Genomic DNA, 15,089 nt, shown 5'->3' on the forward strand with positions numbered 1-15,089 from the left:
TTGTCCTGGGATTTTGTTTTGGGATGTCTTGATTATTTCTCCATTGTTTTTGCTACAATCATTAAGTTCAGGTTTTAATTTACTCCCTAATTTAATAATAATAATTTGTACGATTGTAAAATGTGATTTTTTTCAGGTTTTTAAATTTAGCATGACAGTGTTCATAGTAATCTTTTATAATTATTTACATCTGTGTTATTTTATATTATCTGATCAATTATAATTTTTGTAAATATGTTATTTGTAATAATTCTACATTAAGAAATGAATATAAAATTTAATTCATTATACCAATTTAAATAGGTACTCATTTTAATTTGAACATTAAATTATTTTCCATGTCATTATAAATATGAAATAGTAAAGGTAAGTCATAGTAACCAGTAATCTGACTGAATATTATATAATTAGCACCACGGTCACAGTCACGGTCCTCCCATTGTTTATCGATTGGCTCAAGTGGGTCCAGCAACATTGTGAGACTTGTTACCGTGTTTGGCATATAGAATACGTCACGGGGAGCTTGCCAGGCTTTGCCGTGCAGGTGAGATACTCTTGGTAGCTTGCCAGGCTCTCCAAGAGGGGTGGAGGAATTGAACTTGGGTCAGCCATGTTAACTGCATGTAAGGCAAACGCCTTACCCGCTGTGCTATCGCTCCAGCCCATAATTAGCATATGATTCCATTTCCAACAAAAAACAAGAATTAATTTATAATCAAAGTTGCCTTTCGTTGGGGACTGGGATCCAGGAGAGAGATTGTGAATTCAAAATGTATTTCCATAGTTTTGACTAGAAAATTGAAAATAACCTACTTTACAGCTGATACTGCTGGAGCGATATTACAGCGGGTAGGGTGTTCGCCTTACAAGCGGCCAACATGGCCGACCCGAGTTCGATTCCTCCGCCCCTCTCGGAGAGCCCGGCAAGCTACCGAGAGTATTTGATATGCCAGACACAGTAACAACAAAGTCTCCAATGGAGACGTTACTGGGCCCGCTCGAGCAAATCGACGATCAACGGGAGGGCCTTTACCTTTTACCTTTACAGCTGATACTAGCACCATTCCTGATGGTCATGGAAGGAATCTTGGATACTGGTACCACACACAAAGGGTAATGTAAGGAAATGCACTCATGAGTAAGTTGTAAGCTTTAGTAACACATGTAGAATTTGAAGTTGCTCCTTTTAGACATGGCCCAGAAATGCTTGAGAATGAATGTTGACAAATATTTGTTTGAATGAGAAAGTTTTTGTAGATATTTTATAAATTCATCAGAAAAGTTACAGAATACATTTAAGTACAAAAATTCTGAAGTTGCATTTATTGAAGAAAAAGGTAAGTACTTTTTACTTTTACAACCATCTTTTCCCAAGGTAACATAACCGAGGGTCAGGAAACACTTTCAAAATGTAAATTTTCACAAAAGGCAAAATAAAAATGTATGACTCATTTCCCAGTTTTCCAACTATGTCATGTAATGTCCTTCTCCGCTTTTTTCAATAAAGAAATATTGCTTTAATTGAAGTAAACTTACTTAGCAGAACAGGGTGGGTAAGAAACTTCAGCAGCTGAACCTATAAAACCTGCCATGTAAACATCTCAGCCTCACAGTTAATCTCAAAAGAGATACCAAGAAGATGAAACATAAGTACTCTGGTCTTCAGGCTAAAAATGAAGAGGTCTCCTCAGGAGTGTGGGCCAAGAATTATCCCAGTTCTAAACGCCTATACCTTCGAATTCCATAATACTGAATATCACTGATAGCCCCAAGAGTAGCACACCAAATTAGATGACAAAGTAAAATAGAAGCCCACTAAGCTCTGTTGCACTGTAGCACTGTTGCCCCGTTGTCATCGATATGCTTGAGTGGGCACCAGTAACATCTCCATTTGTCTCAATAGTGTGCTAGTGTTGCCCAGTGGTGTCTGCTCGCTCCAGGAACACGAAGTGAGACTTGTTTCTGTTTTTGGCATATAGAGTATGCCATGGGTAGCTTGCTAGGCTCTGCCGTGCAGGCAGTATACTCTTGGTAGCTTGCTGGACTCTCCGAGAGGGACGGAGAAATCCAACCTTGGTCAACTGCGTTCAAGGCAAATGCCCTACCCACTCTGCTGTCTATTGCTCCAGCCCCACACTAAGTTAATAATACTAATAATACAATAATAAAACTAAGCAAAAATAATAACACAGATGACTTAACTAGCAACAAACATCTCAGTAAATCCTCAGAATTACTTTCTAAGCATCATTGTGAAATATAGCAATTTTCACAAATTTTCTTTTACCGAACTATTTTTTGATGATTCCACTTACTATTTTGTTGTAGAAGCAACATAAAATAAATAATTATTTTATGCCGAAAATGGGCAAACTTGAGGAATGCATGGGAAACTCACTTGAGGAATGGTGGAGTGAAGCTCACAGTATAGTGGGGTTGGTGCTAGAACACTGAATGAACCAGGAAACTGTGTTATGAACAACTTTGTAAACCATGGTATTTAAATAAATTTAGAAATATATCCAAAAGTAAGAAAGATGCAGGATTAAGGGAAGAAGAAATACATGTTCAAGAGAAAAGAGAAACTCGATTGAGCAAAAAAGAAAAAAAAGTAGAGACTAGAAACCAGCAAGAATGATAAGCATTCAAATTATAACATTGACTTGAAAAATAAGCTCTGAAGATTTTCATTTTTATTCAACTCTATTCCTATTAAGATTAATGGGAATTTTTATAAGATTGTAAAAATTTCACCAATTATTAGAACTAATACAGTTGTCAATATAAAATTGACATATAGAAATTAGTATAATTTCTCTATATTTAAAATATGTGAAATTTTTATCATAAATAGAAAATTATTCTGATATTCATGTGTGATCACAATAAACCTCAGCAATGAAAATACTCCTGAGAAATAAGAAGGCTGGAGATAACTCACTTTGTAATTTCAGAACACAAATGAAATCTGCAGTAAGTAAAATAGTATTTACTGGAATAAAATAACACACAAAGATACGTAGAAAGTTATCAAAATCCTCACTGATAAATTTTACATTTAGAGTTGACTAATATTTGCCAAAAGAATAAATTATCAGATGACAGGAAGAACTAATAAATGATGCTGAGTAAATTGGTTCTCTCAATGCAAATGATTTTGAAGCACTGGTAGTGGGACTCTGTTAGCGATTACCAGGTTCTTCAATATTTTCAAGAAAATATTGAGTAATAAAGGTACTGAAACTTGAGTTAGAAAATAGAAAAAATTATTGGAAAGAAGAGAAAAGAAAAGGAGCTTCCCTGGTGGGCAGGAACTTAATATAGGACTAAGTTAACTACGGCTTTTCATGTGTGTGTATGAAGTTTTTATGGAAAACTGATTGTTTTTGTTACAGAGAATGTAAGAAAGTTAAATATAAGGGTTTTCCTGTAGAATATTTTAAATGAAAATTGGGCTCTTGGCAAGTGTTACAGAGGACACAAGGATCTAACAAGATCCTTGTCTGGTACCTTAGGTACTTTCCATTATCTTAGCCTTCTGGTGAGTCTAAACTATGGGGCAGAATCTTATGATGGACAATTGTTAACTCCTTGTTTATCAGAAAAAGAACAGGAATTTGCAGGAAGACAAAAAAGTAGGCAAACAAAGCAGGATTGCTCACAGCAGCTGGCAAGGGTAAACTGAAGCTTCAGTCACATGCAAAAGATGCAATTGCATGCCTATTTTATATCACTCACAAAAATTAATTTTAATTGATTTAGACAATAACACACATACATATGCAATTAGTAAAACGTGGAAAACCTTGACTTTTTACACAAAGAGTACAATATCAATAAATTATATTTTTCAAAATAATCAACAAAATGAAAGAACATACAGAATGAAAGCATGCATTTGAACTATTTATACCTATAAGAGATTCCTTTTGTATTTTTTAACAATACAAAATGGCACAGTCACTACTAAAATAGTGTGCAAATTTCTAAAGAGTAGATAAACAAAATAAATATAACTTAGACTCAAGAGCAAATTTTAACCAAATTAATTAAAAATAGACAAAAGACACAATATATATTTTTAAGATAAAAATATACATATACTTGGTAGGTACAAAGAAATTTGCTCTGTGCACATAATAATAAGTTTGTGGCAAATTCAAACCGCAATGACTTAACTCACACCTTTAAGATTAGATAATTTTTTTGAAAAGATAGCAAGTGTTGGGCTGGAGCGATAGCACAGCGGTAGGACATTTTCCTTGCACGCAGGCTCTAATGACCAGGGTTCAATTCCTCTGCCCCTGTCAGAGAGCCCTTCTGAGAGTATCTCACCCGCACTGCAAAGCCTGGTAAGCTACCCGTGACGTATTCGATATGCCAAACACTGTAACAACAAGTCTCACAATGGAGGTTACTGGGCCCACTCGAGCAAATTGATGAACAATAGGAGGACAGTGCTAGAGTGCTAGCAAGTACTGGCAAGGTTATGGAGATATATAACCCTTAAAAGGCATCTAAATTGGTGTAGACTTTATGAAAAAAATAGAATAAAAGTTACACAACAACTGTAAAAAGAAAATTATCATATAATACAGAAACTCTATTTGGGGGCTTTAATTTAAAGAAAACAAAGTTAGTTCTCGATACTCCAATTTTTGTCACAGAATATTCACATTAACAATGATAACCAATATATGGACATAAATAAATTTCAACTACAGGTGAATAAAGATTACATATATTTATACATATGTGGACAATATATTGTTATATATATAATCAGTTATTTTTACTGATGTGTATCTATAGTTATGTAGTTTATCATTATAATTCTGTTAGTAATATCATTGGAATATTGTTATTTCCACAAATGCAACAATAGTATATGAAAAACATGGTTATTGGCATTGTAGAATTCTATGTTGCATTATATTGCCAATAATAAGTATACACAGAGTAGTAAAAATATATTTAAAAATACAGTAGTAAACTATGAGATTTTCAGCATCATATTAATATTATGATGCTATGTGTTATATAAATATATATACATGCAGAGGAAAAAGCATCTTAATTTGTAATTCAAATAAACAAAATTCTAATTTTATCTAGGGGCTTGAAACCAGAAAAATAAGTTTAAAAATAAATTCTTACATTCCATTCATAAATACATATTACACACTTAAAGAATTTATTAAAATTTGAGGTCAAAGAAATGGTACAGGAGTAGAGGGATTATTCTTGCATCCTGCCTACCAGTTTGAACTCCTAGCACCATATATGATCTGAGTTTTCAGGGATCACTCAAACATAGAACCAGAGATAGTTCCTGAGCACCATTTAGATATGAATCAATTCCCAAATCTCAACACACCCCTGCCAAGGAAAAGTTAAACAAACACTTTACTATTAATTGAGAAATTTAAAAGCATTTATATTTGGTCAACTATACTGTCACTGTCACTGTCACTGTCCTCCATTGTTCATCGATTTGCTCAAGTTGGCCCAGTAACGTCTCCATTGAGAGACTTGTTATTACTGTGTTTGGCATATCGAATACCTCACGGGTAGCTTGCCAGGCTCTGCTGTGCAGGCAAGATACTCTCAGTAGCTTCCCAATCTCTCCTAGAGGGGTGGAGGAATTGAACCCAGGTTGGATGGGTCAGCTGTGTGCAAGGCAAACACCCTACCACTGTGCTATCAATACATTCCTACATAAATGAAACATATGAAAATAATCCCAAACATGTAGTTTAAAACAATAGAAATCTGTTATATTTTGCATCTATAGACACATTAATTCATCAGAACAAATCTGATTTCACCCAGCCTCTTATGCCTGTCTAAATATTTTTTAGCCATTGCCTAGGAAATCCATGAATCTGGGCCTGGTCTCTTAGCTAAGGTGACTCAGTTATAGTGCATAGCTTCTAACATTATTCTAATTGATAACTTTGAGTGTGTTTTTATAGTGAAGACAAACACATCAATTTTTTATAATCTTATGTATCACAATTGCTAATATACCAAATTGAAGCTCTTCTTGTATCTGAGCTGATATCAAGTTTTATCTCCAGTTGTGGCAAACTATACCACATGCTTCTTTGGAAGATTTGCAAAGTCACATATTGAAGAGTGTGTAATTAATAAAGACAAATATTCATGACCAATAATGTAAGTGAGCTTTGAAATCATGAATTAGATGCTAGAGCAATAGTACAGCTGATAGGGTATTTGCCTTGCATGCTACTGGCCTGAGTTCGATCTTCTACAACCAATAAGGTCACCTGAGCACAGCTAGGAATGATCCCTGAGTGCAGAGCTAGGAGTAAATCATGAGCACCGCTGGGTGTGGCCCCAAAACAAAAAAAATCATGATTGCTATTTTATTTTCTAAATCTTAAACTCCAAGAGCATTATACTGAACACAATTAAATGTTTCATTTTAGCTTTTAATCAATTTACTGATAAAATTGTATATTTAAATTTATTTTAGATAAATAAAGTAAAATACAAGAAAATATTATTTGAAATCTACCATGTATTTATAAAATTACATGTGCCAGGCAGATAGTACAGCAGATAAGGTGGGTGCTTATCTTGTACTTGGCCAACCGAGATTCAATCCAATGGAATCCATATGCATGGATTCCTCAACCCACAAAGAGTAATTCCTGAGCACAGTGGGGAAGTCCAAAAAACAGAACAAAAGACATAAAGACATGCATCAAAGATAGAAAATTGATCAGTAAACTTTCATGTAGGTTATTTAGCATTATAGTTCATTATATTATATTATCATATTATATATTATATTATATTATATTATATTATATTATAAAAACTACACACCCTTCATCTGCACTGTAGCACTGTCATCCTGTTGCTCATAGATTTGCCGGAGCAGGCACCAGTAACGTTTCCACTATGAGACTCATTGTTGCATTTTTTGTCATATCAAATACGCCACAGGGAGCTTGTGAAGTTCTGCCATGCAAGCGGAATACTCTCAGTAGCTTGTCGGGCTCTCTGAGAGGGATAGAAGAATTGAACCCTGGTCTGCCACGTGCAAGGTAAACATCCTACCCGCTGTGCTATCACCCAGCCAACCCTTAAGCTAACCTATCTAATACTGTGAACCTTTGCTTTTGTAGGTTAACTAATCCGTAATGGAGGTCAGGAAGCAAACCACACCTTGGGCTACAAAGGCTTATCTAAGTAGATTTCACGTATAGTCTTTCTCACCAGGATTTCAGAAAAATCCATTAGAACAGTTCTCACTGGCATTAAAATTTTACTAGAGAAATAAATTAGAAAAAAATAAATTTCAAATATATATTTCAAATTTGAGAAATAAAAATCTCATGGCTTAAAATTGGTTTAAGAGAATATTATCTAAATATATTCTAAATTGTACAGATTTTATATTTTATTTATTACTATAAAATGATGATTTTATTATTTATTATTTTCCTAATATTATTTTTGCTTTATTTTGTTATTAATTTTATCAGGAAATTACCCACCAGTGGCAACACTGGTAGCATGATTTTCATTTTACAAGCAAATGTTGATAAAATAAACTTATGATTTATATTTTAAACCATATGGTTTATGTAACTGTATTTTATAAGTACTAAAATGTATCAAAAAATAAACTAAGAGAAGATATACAAAAAGCAAAGTAATTTTATAAAAAAGATTGCTATTTGTCTTTGTAATTGAATAGAGCCGTTAAAAGGAAAAAGTTATAATATTCATAGTTTTGTTATTAAAATATTACAAGTGACATCAGATACATATAAACTAAATGAGAGTACATCTTATTAGAACTCTGGATAATTAAATATGTTTATAGAATAAAAATCAGTCTTTACCAATATAATTTCCATATAAAACCCAAATACTTAAAGGTCATTTTTTTTTTTTTGGTGTTCTGGGTCACACCTGACAATGCTCAGGGGTTAGTCCTGGCTCTACACTCAGGAATTACTCCTGGTAATACTCAAGAGACCCTATGAGATGCCAGAGATAGAACTAGGGTGGGTAGCTTGCAAGGCAAATGTCCTCCCCATTGTACTATCACTCTGGCCCCCTTTAAATTCATCTTGTCTGACAAATTTTGAAATAAATTGGATTTCAGATAGATGCTCCTGCTATTTAATTATGAATCAGTTTGGGTTTTATTTTTAGCTTTTTGGGTCACACTCAGCGATCCTCAGGGGTTAGCATCAAATATATATTTCGATTAAAGCATAAAATTCTAATGACTTAAAATTGGTTTAAGAGAATATTATCTAAATATATTCTAAATTGTACATATTTTATATTTTATTATGAGAAAGCTCTTGGCTCTGCACTCAGGAATTACTCCTGGCGGTGCTTGGGGACCATATGGAATGCTGGGGATCAAACCTTGGTCAGCTGCATGTAAAGGAAAATTCCCTATCCACTGTACAATCACTCTAGTCCCTGAAGCAGTTGTTTAAAGTGATTTGGTTAGTTTTGCATAACAGAAATTAATCTAAGGGATCAAGTTTTGCTAAACATTAATCTTTCCAAACACTTGCTTTGTAAACATGTATACATAAAATACTATGGTGCTCAATTGAATTATTGGTCATATATGCAACAAATTTTTGTGAAGGTACTTTTAGATGTTATGAACATTTAAAGCATTCAGCATAAAGGATGATAACAAACATCCTTTATGATGTGGGTAAGCCACATTAAATCAATTTAAGAACTTTAGAAGTACACAAGGAGGTAAACATTCTACTCTATCGATCATAACATTATGCTTGAGCCCATTCTATGGTTTTGAGATTGCAATATTAACACTTATCAGAATATCTATCCCTTTGGGAATCACTTTGACAATGATAGTTGGAAATCACTCTGGACAAGAACTCAATACTGAAGGGAAGTTAAGAAATATACATATTAACCTTTCAGTGTCTGTATAGCAAACCATAATGTCAAAAAGATAAGAGAAAGAAGACAAGCTCCTAACGTAGAGACAGGCTTGGGGAGAGGGGTGACAGAAGGGAAACTGGGGACCTTTGTGGTGGGAAACGTACACTGGTGAATGGGCAGATGTTGGAACACTTTATGACTGAAACCCACTCATGAACAGCTTTGTAACTGCGTGTGTATCTCATGGTAATTCTATTTTTAAAAAGAACAGAAGGTCTAGTCTACTGAAACACTTTACAGTCTTATGTAGTATGACCTTTCCATCCACTGCATATATATATATATATATATATATATATATATATATCTGTATAAAACCAAATTTTTCCTTTAAACTAAGCTCCACTCACCATTAAAAATATTTTGGTTCTAAGAACCTTGATATAACAGGGTAATATAATCGGGGCCAGTCTAATAAAGGGACAATGAAGTAATGCAACAATAACTGTAGCACTCACTGTAGCACTATACTCCCATTGTTCATCGGTTTGCTCAAGCTGGCACCAGTCACATTTCATAACAAATTGTGAGACTTGTTGGTACTGTTTTTGTCATTCGAATACATTCAAATACGGGGAGCTTGCCAAGCTTTGCTATGCAGGCAAGATACACTTGGTAGCTTGCCAGGCGGAGGAATCAAATCCGGGTAGGCCCTGTGTAAAGCAAACTCCTTACCTGCTGTTCTAGCTAATCAAACATAAATATCCTTTACCTGTTATAATTTGCCTCTTCCTTCTTAGTAGGGTAAAAGTGATATTGATATTATCCTAAGCATGTCTATTTACCAAATTACTGATTATTAAATTGTAAAAATATATTTCCCCTTACTGACTTTTTCTATTTTTAAAAAAATATATACAAAATTTATTGAACATCAGTTTTAATAAGGTAATAATTTATAGTTGACAAATAGTGATAGTTTGACCTATTTTTTTCCTATCTGTATTCCCTTGATACATTTCTCTTGCCTAGCTGCAATGGTCAGGACTTCCAGTACTACATTGAATAGGAGTGGTGGAAATGGGCAACCTTGTCTTGTGCCCGATCTTAGAGGGAAGGCTTTCAGTTTTTCCCCATTGAGAATGATACTTGCTATGGGATTTTGGTAGATGGCTTTGACTATATTGAGGAAAGTTCCTTCAATGCCTATTTTACTGAGAGTTTTCGTCATAAACGGGTGCTGGATCTTGTCAAATGCTTTCTCTGCATCTATTAATATGATCATACAGTTTTTATTTTTTCTTGTCTTGATTTGATGAATTATGTTGATCGTTTTCTGAATGTTAAACCATCCTCGCATCCCTGGGATGAATCCTACTTGGTCATACTGGTCATTGCCAGTATGATCTTTTTAATGAGTCGTTGGATTCTATCTGCTAACAGTTTGTTGACGATCTCTGTGTCTGTGTTCATCAGAGATATCAGCTTGTAATTCTCTTTCTTTGTGGTATCTCCATCTGCTTTTGGTATCAGGGTGATATTTGCTTCATAGAAACTGTTCAAAAGTGTTTTTGATACTTCAGTTTGTGAAAAAGCTTAAAGAGGATTAGAAGTAAGTCCTCTTTAAAGATTTGGGAGAATTCACTAGTGAATCCATCTGGGCCAAGACTTTTGTGCTTGGGGAGAATTTTAATTACCATTTCAATTTCCTTGATGGTGGTAGGTCTGTTCAGGTATTCCAGATCTTCTTGGATCGGCCTTGGGAGGCTATAGGAATCTAGGAATTTATCCATTTCCTCGAGGTTTTCATGTTCGTGGAATAAAGCTTCTCACAGTACTCCCTGAGGATCCATTGCATTCCTTTAGTTTCTGTTCTAATTACCACCTTTTCATTTATGATTTGGTTTATTAGGCTTCTCTCTCCCTTTCTTAATAAGTCTTGCTAGAGGCTTATCAATCCTGTTTATTTTCTAAAAAAACAACTCTAGGTTTTCTTGATCTTTTGGATTGTTTTTTAGGTTTCCATCTCATTAATCTCTGCTCTGAGTTTTCTTGTTTCCTTTCTTCTGTTTGGATTGGACTCCCTTTTTCGGTCATTCTCCAAACTCTTAAACTATGAGGTTAGGTTACTTATGTGTGCTCGTTCCTCCTTCTGGAGGAATGAATATAGAGCTATAAAACCTAAAGATTCTACAAAAGATCTCCTAGAAACCATAGGTCAGTTTAGTAAAGTGGCAGGCTACAAAATCAATACACTAAAGACCATGGCTTCCTTAAATACAAATAACGAAAGAGAAGAAAGAGACATTAAAAAAAATCCGGATCACAATAGTGCCTCAGAAAATCAAGAACCTCAGAAACAGCTTAACCAAAGAGGTGAAGGACCTATACAAGGAAAATTACAAAACACTACTTCAAGAAATAGAAAAGGACACTAGGAAATGGAGACAAACATATCCACTGTTCTTGGATGGGGAGGACTAACATTAACAAGATGACAATACATCCCAAAGCACTATACACATTCAATGTGGTCCCTATCAGGATACCCATGACATTTTTCAAAGAAATAGACAAAACACTCCTGAAATTCATATGGAACAATAAACCCCCACAAATAGCTAAAACAATCCTTGGGAAAAAGAAGATGGGTGGCATCACCCTCCCCAACTTCAAACTGTACTACATAGCAGTAGTAATTAAGACAGCATGGTACTGGGCTAGAAACAGACCTGCAGACCAATGGAGCAGAGTCAAATATTCTGTCATAGAGCCCCAAATATATGACTACTTAATCTTTGACAAAGGAGAAGAAATGTGAATTAGAACAAGGAAAGCCTCTTCAACAAGTGGTGCTGGGAACACTGAATAGCAACCTGCAAAAAAAAAAAAAATGAACTCCAACCTCTGACTAATGCCAGGCATAAAAGTCAGATCAAAGTGAATTAAAGACCTCAATATCATACATGAATCCATAAGGCACATAGAGGAAAATGTAGGCAGAAATCTCCACGACATTGAAGCTAAAAACATCTTTAAGGGTGAAACAGCACTGACCATGAAAGTGGAAGTAAACATTAACAAATGGGACTACATAAAACTAAGCAGCTTAGCTTCTGCACTTCAAAAGAAACAGTTACCAAAATACAGAAAGAGCCCACAAAATGAGAAAGAATATATACCCAATACCCACCTGATAAGAGATTAATATCCAGGATATACAAGACACTAGTAGAATTGTACAAGAATAAAACCTCCGACCCCTCTAAAAAAATGAGGAGAATAAATGAACAGAAGTTTCCTCAAAAAGGAAATACAAATTACCAAAAGGCACATGGAAAAATGTTCCACATCGCTAGCCATCAGGGAGATGCAAATCAAAACAATAATGAGATACCATCTCACACCACAGGGACTGGCACACATTAAAAAAAACAAAAACAACCAGTACTGGATTGGATGTGGGGAAAAAGGGACACTCCTTCACTGTTGGTGGGAATGTCCACTAGTCCAGCCTTTCTGAAAAACAATATCAACAGTCCTTCAAAAACTTCAAAATTGAGCTTCCTTATGACCACACAATACCACTTCTGGGAATATATCCCGAGGATGCAAAAAAGCACAATAGAAATGACATCTGTACCTATATGTTCATCTCAGCATTGTTTATAAGGTAAAGGCCCTCCCGTTGTTCATCGATTTGCTCGAGCGAGCCCAGTAACGTCTCCATTGGAGATTTTGTTGTTACTGTGTTTGGCATATCGAATACATCATGGGCGGCTTGCCAGGCTCTGCCGTGCGGGCGAGATACTCTCGGTAGCTTGCCAGGCTCTCGGAGAGTGGCAGAGGAATCGAACTCGGGTCGGCTATGTTGGCTGCGTGCAAGGCAAACGCCCTACCGCTGTGCTATCGCTCCAGCCCTGGCATTGTTTATAATAGTGAAAATCTGCAAACAAACCAAGTGCCCTAGAAAAAATGACTGGTTAACATCTACACAATGGAATACTATGCAGCTGTCAGGAGAGATGAAGTTATGAACTTTGCTTATAAATGGATAGACATGGAGATTATCATGCTAAGTGAAATAAGGAAGAAAGAGAGGGACAGACATAGAAGGACTGCACTTATTTGTGGAGTATAAAACAACATAACATGAGGCTGACACCTAAGGATAGTAGATACATGGGGCAGATAGATTGCTCCATAGCCGGAAGCCTGCCTCATGAGCCAAGGGGAGAAGACAACTGGAATAGAGAAGAGATAACTAAGAAAAAGATGGCTGGAGGAATCAGTCGGAATGGGAGATATGTGCAGAAAGTAGATAAAGAACCAAACGTGATGACCTCTCAAGGTCTGTATTGCAAAACATAAAGCCCAAAAGTAGAGAGAGATCATGGGGAATCATGTTTGCCATGGAGGCAGGGGGGAGGGTAAGAAAGGAGGGGCATACCAGGATTATTGGTTGTGGAGAGTGTGCACTGGTTGAGGGATTGGTGTTTGATTATTGTGTGATTGTAACCTAAACACGAAATCTTGTAACTATCTCATGGTGATTCAATAAAATTTAAAATAATAATAATAATTTATAGTTGATTTAAGAGAATTAGACACAGTTACATAACTCACAAGCATTATTCAATATTTTATCAACTTCCTCTGTGAAGTAGAATTTTGCACGAAGGAGACGGTGGTCCGATCCCGTTCGAAATTTTGGGACAACAGCGACATCAGTCAGGCAAAACCGTCGATTGAATATGATGTGGTCTATTTCGTTGTGGAATCGTCCACCGGGAGACTCCCATGTCCATCGTTTAGATTCTGCCTTCTGGAACTGTGAGTTACCATGAATGGTCTTGGTCGACATGATGAACTCAGACAGTCTCTCACCCTGTTCGTTCCATTCTAGGCCATGGGTTCCGATGTGAAGTTCTTCAGCTGATCTTCTCGGTCCTATCTTGGCATTAAAATCACCCACAATGATCTTGTAGAAGGTGTGGTCTTCTTTATAGAATTTCTCTAGCTCCATGTAGAACTTCTCGATTTCTCTTTCATCATAATGAGATGTTGGTGTGTAGACAACGAAGATAGAAACTGCAGGCAGTGAGCCACATCTATTCAAATGTAAACGTCCGATTCGGGTTGTTAGGCATTCGAATGAATCAATGCTCTTGGCCAAGTTTGTGTTGACAAGGACAGCGATGCCTCCAACACCTCTTTTATCGCATGTTCCGAGGAACAATTCTTTTCCAGTGTCGAAAACGGCATGGTGAGATTCGTGTCTTCTTGTCTCGGTCAGACCAATGATGTCGTACTTGATCATTCGCGCTTGTACCATCAGGTCCTCGATGGATGCATCTGATGCTAGCGTACGTGCATTGAAAGTACAGACGATCATTTTTGTCTTCCTTCGTTGTGGCAGCCTAGGTCGGCCTTGAGATTTTGTCGGCCTCTCCTTTCTCATCCTTCTCAGTGCTGCCATGTCGGTGAAGCCTTCAGGGTCAGGTGAATGAGACCAGTTGTAGTTACTGGTTTTGGCATATCGAATACACAGCGGATAGCTTGCCAGGCTCTTCCGTGCGGGCACCAAAACTCTTCAGTGCCACCCTCGAGAACATCATGCGACGACTGGAATGGGAAGGAATGGGAGTGAAGATAGATGGTCGGCAACTACACCACCTCCGCTTTGCTGATGACATTGTTTTAATAACACCAAACATCAGCCAAGCGGCACAAATGCTGGCCGACTTTGACCGTGAGTGTGGAAAGGTAGGACTACAGCTGAATCTTACGAAGACAATGTTTATGAGAAACAGCCTTGTTCCTGACGCCCCATTCGCTCTCAATGGAACGACCATCTCCGAATGCAACAGCTATGTGTACCTAGGTCGAGAGGTCAACATGACAAATGACCTGGCACCCGAGCTGCGCAGGAGGAAGAGAGCGGCTTGGAACGCCTTCAAGAACGTCGAAGAAATAGCTAAGAGGATGAAGAACCTCCGGCTCCGGGCACATCTCTTTGATTCCACTATAAGAATAGAAAGAGCTATGCTTGGAATATCACGTTTCACTCAAATGAGAGAACGAATCCGGAGTTCTGACATCCGTCGACGATCAAGGATCAGGGACGCTGTCTCATTTGCCAAGGTGTCGAAAATCAGATGGGCTGGTCA

Source organism: Sorex fumeus, unplaced genomic scaffold (assembly GCF_029834395.1).
Source record: "Sorex fumeus unplaced genomic scaffold, SorFum_2.1 ptg000010l, whole genome shotgun sequence".
Lineage (NCBI taxonomy): Eukaryota > Metazoa > Chordata > Mammalia > Eulipotyphla > Soricidae > Sorex > Sorex fumeus.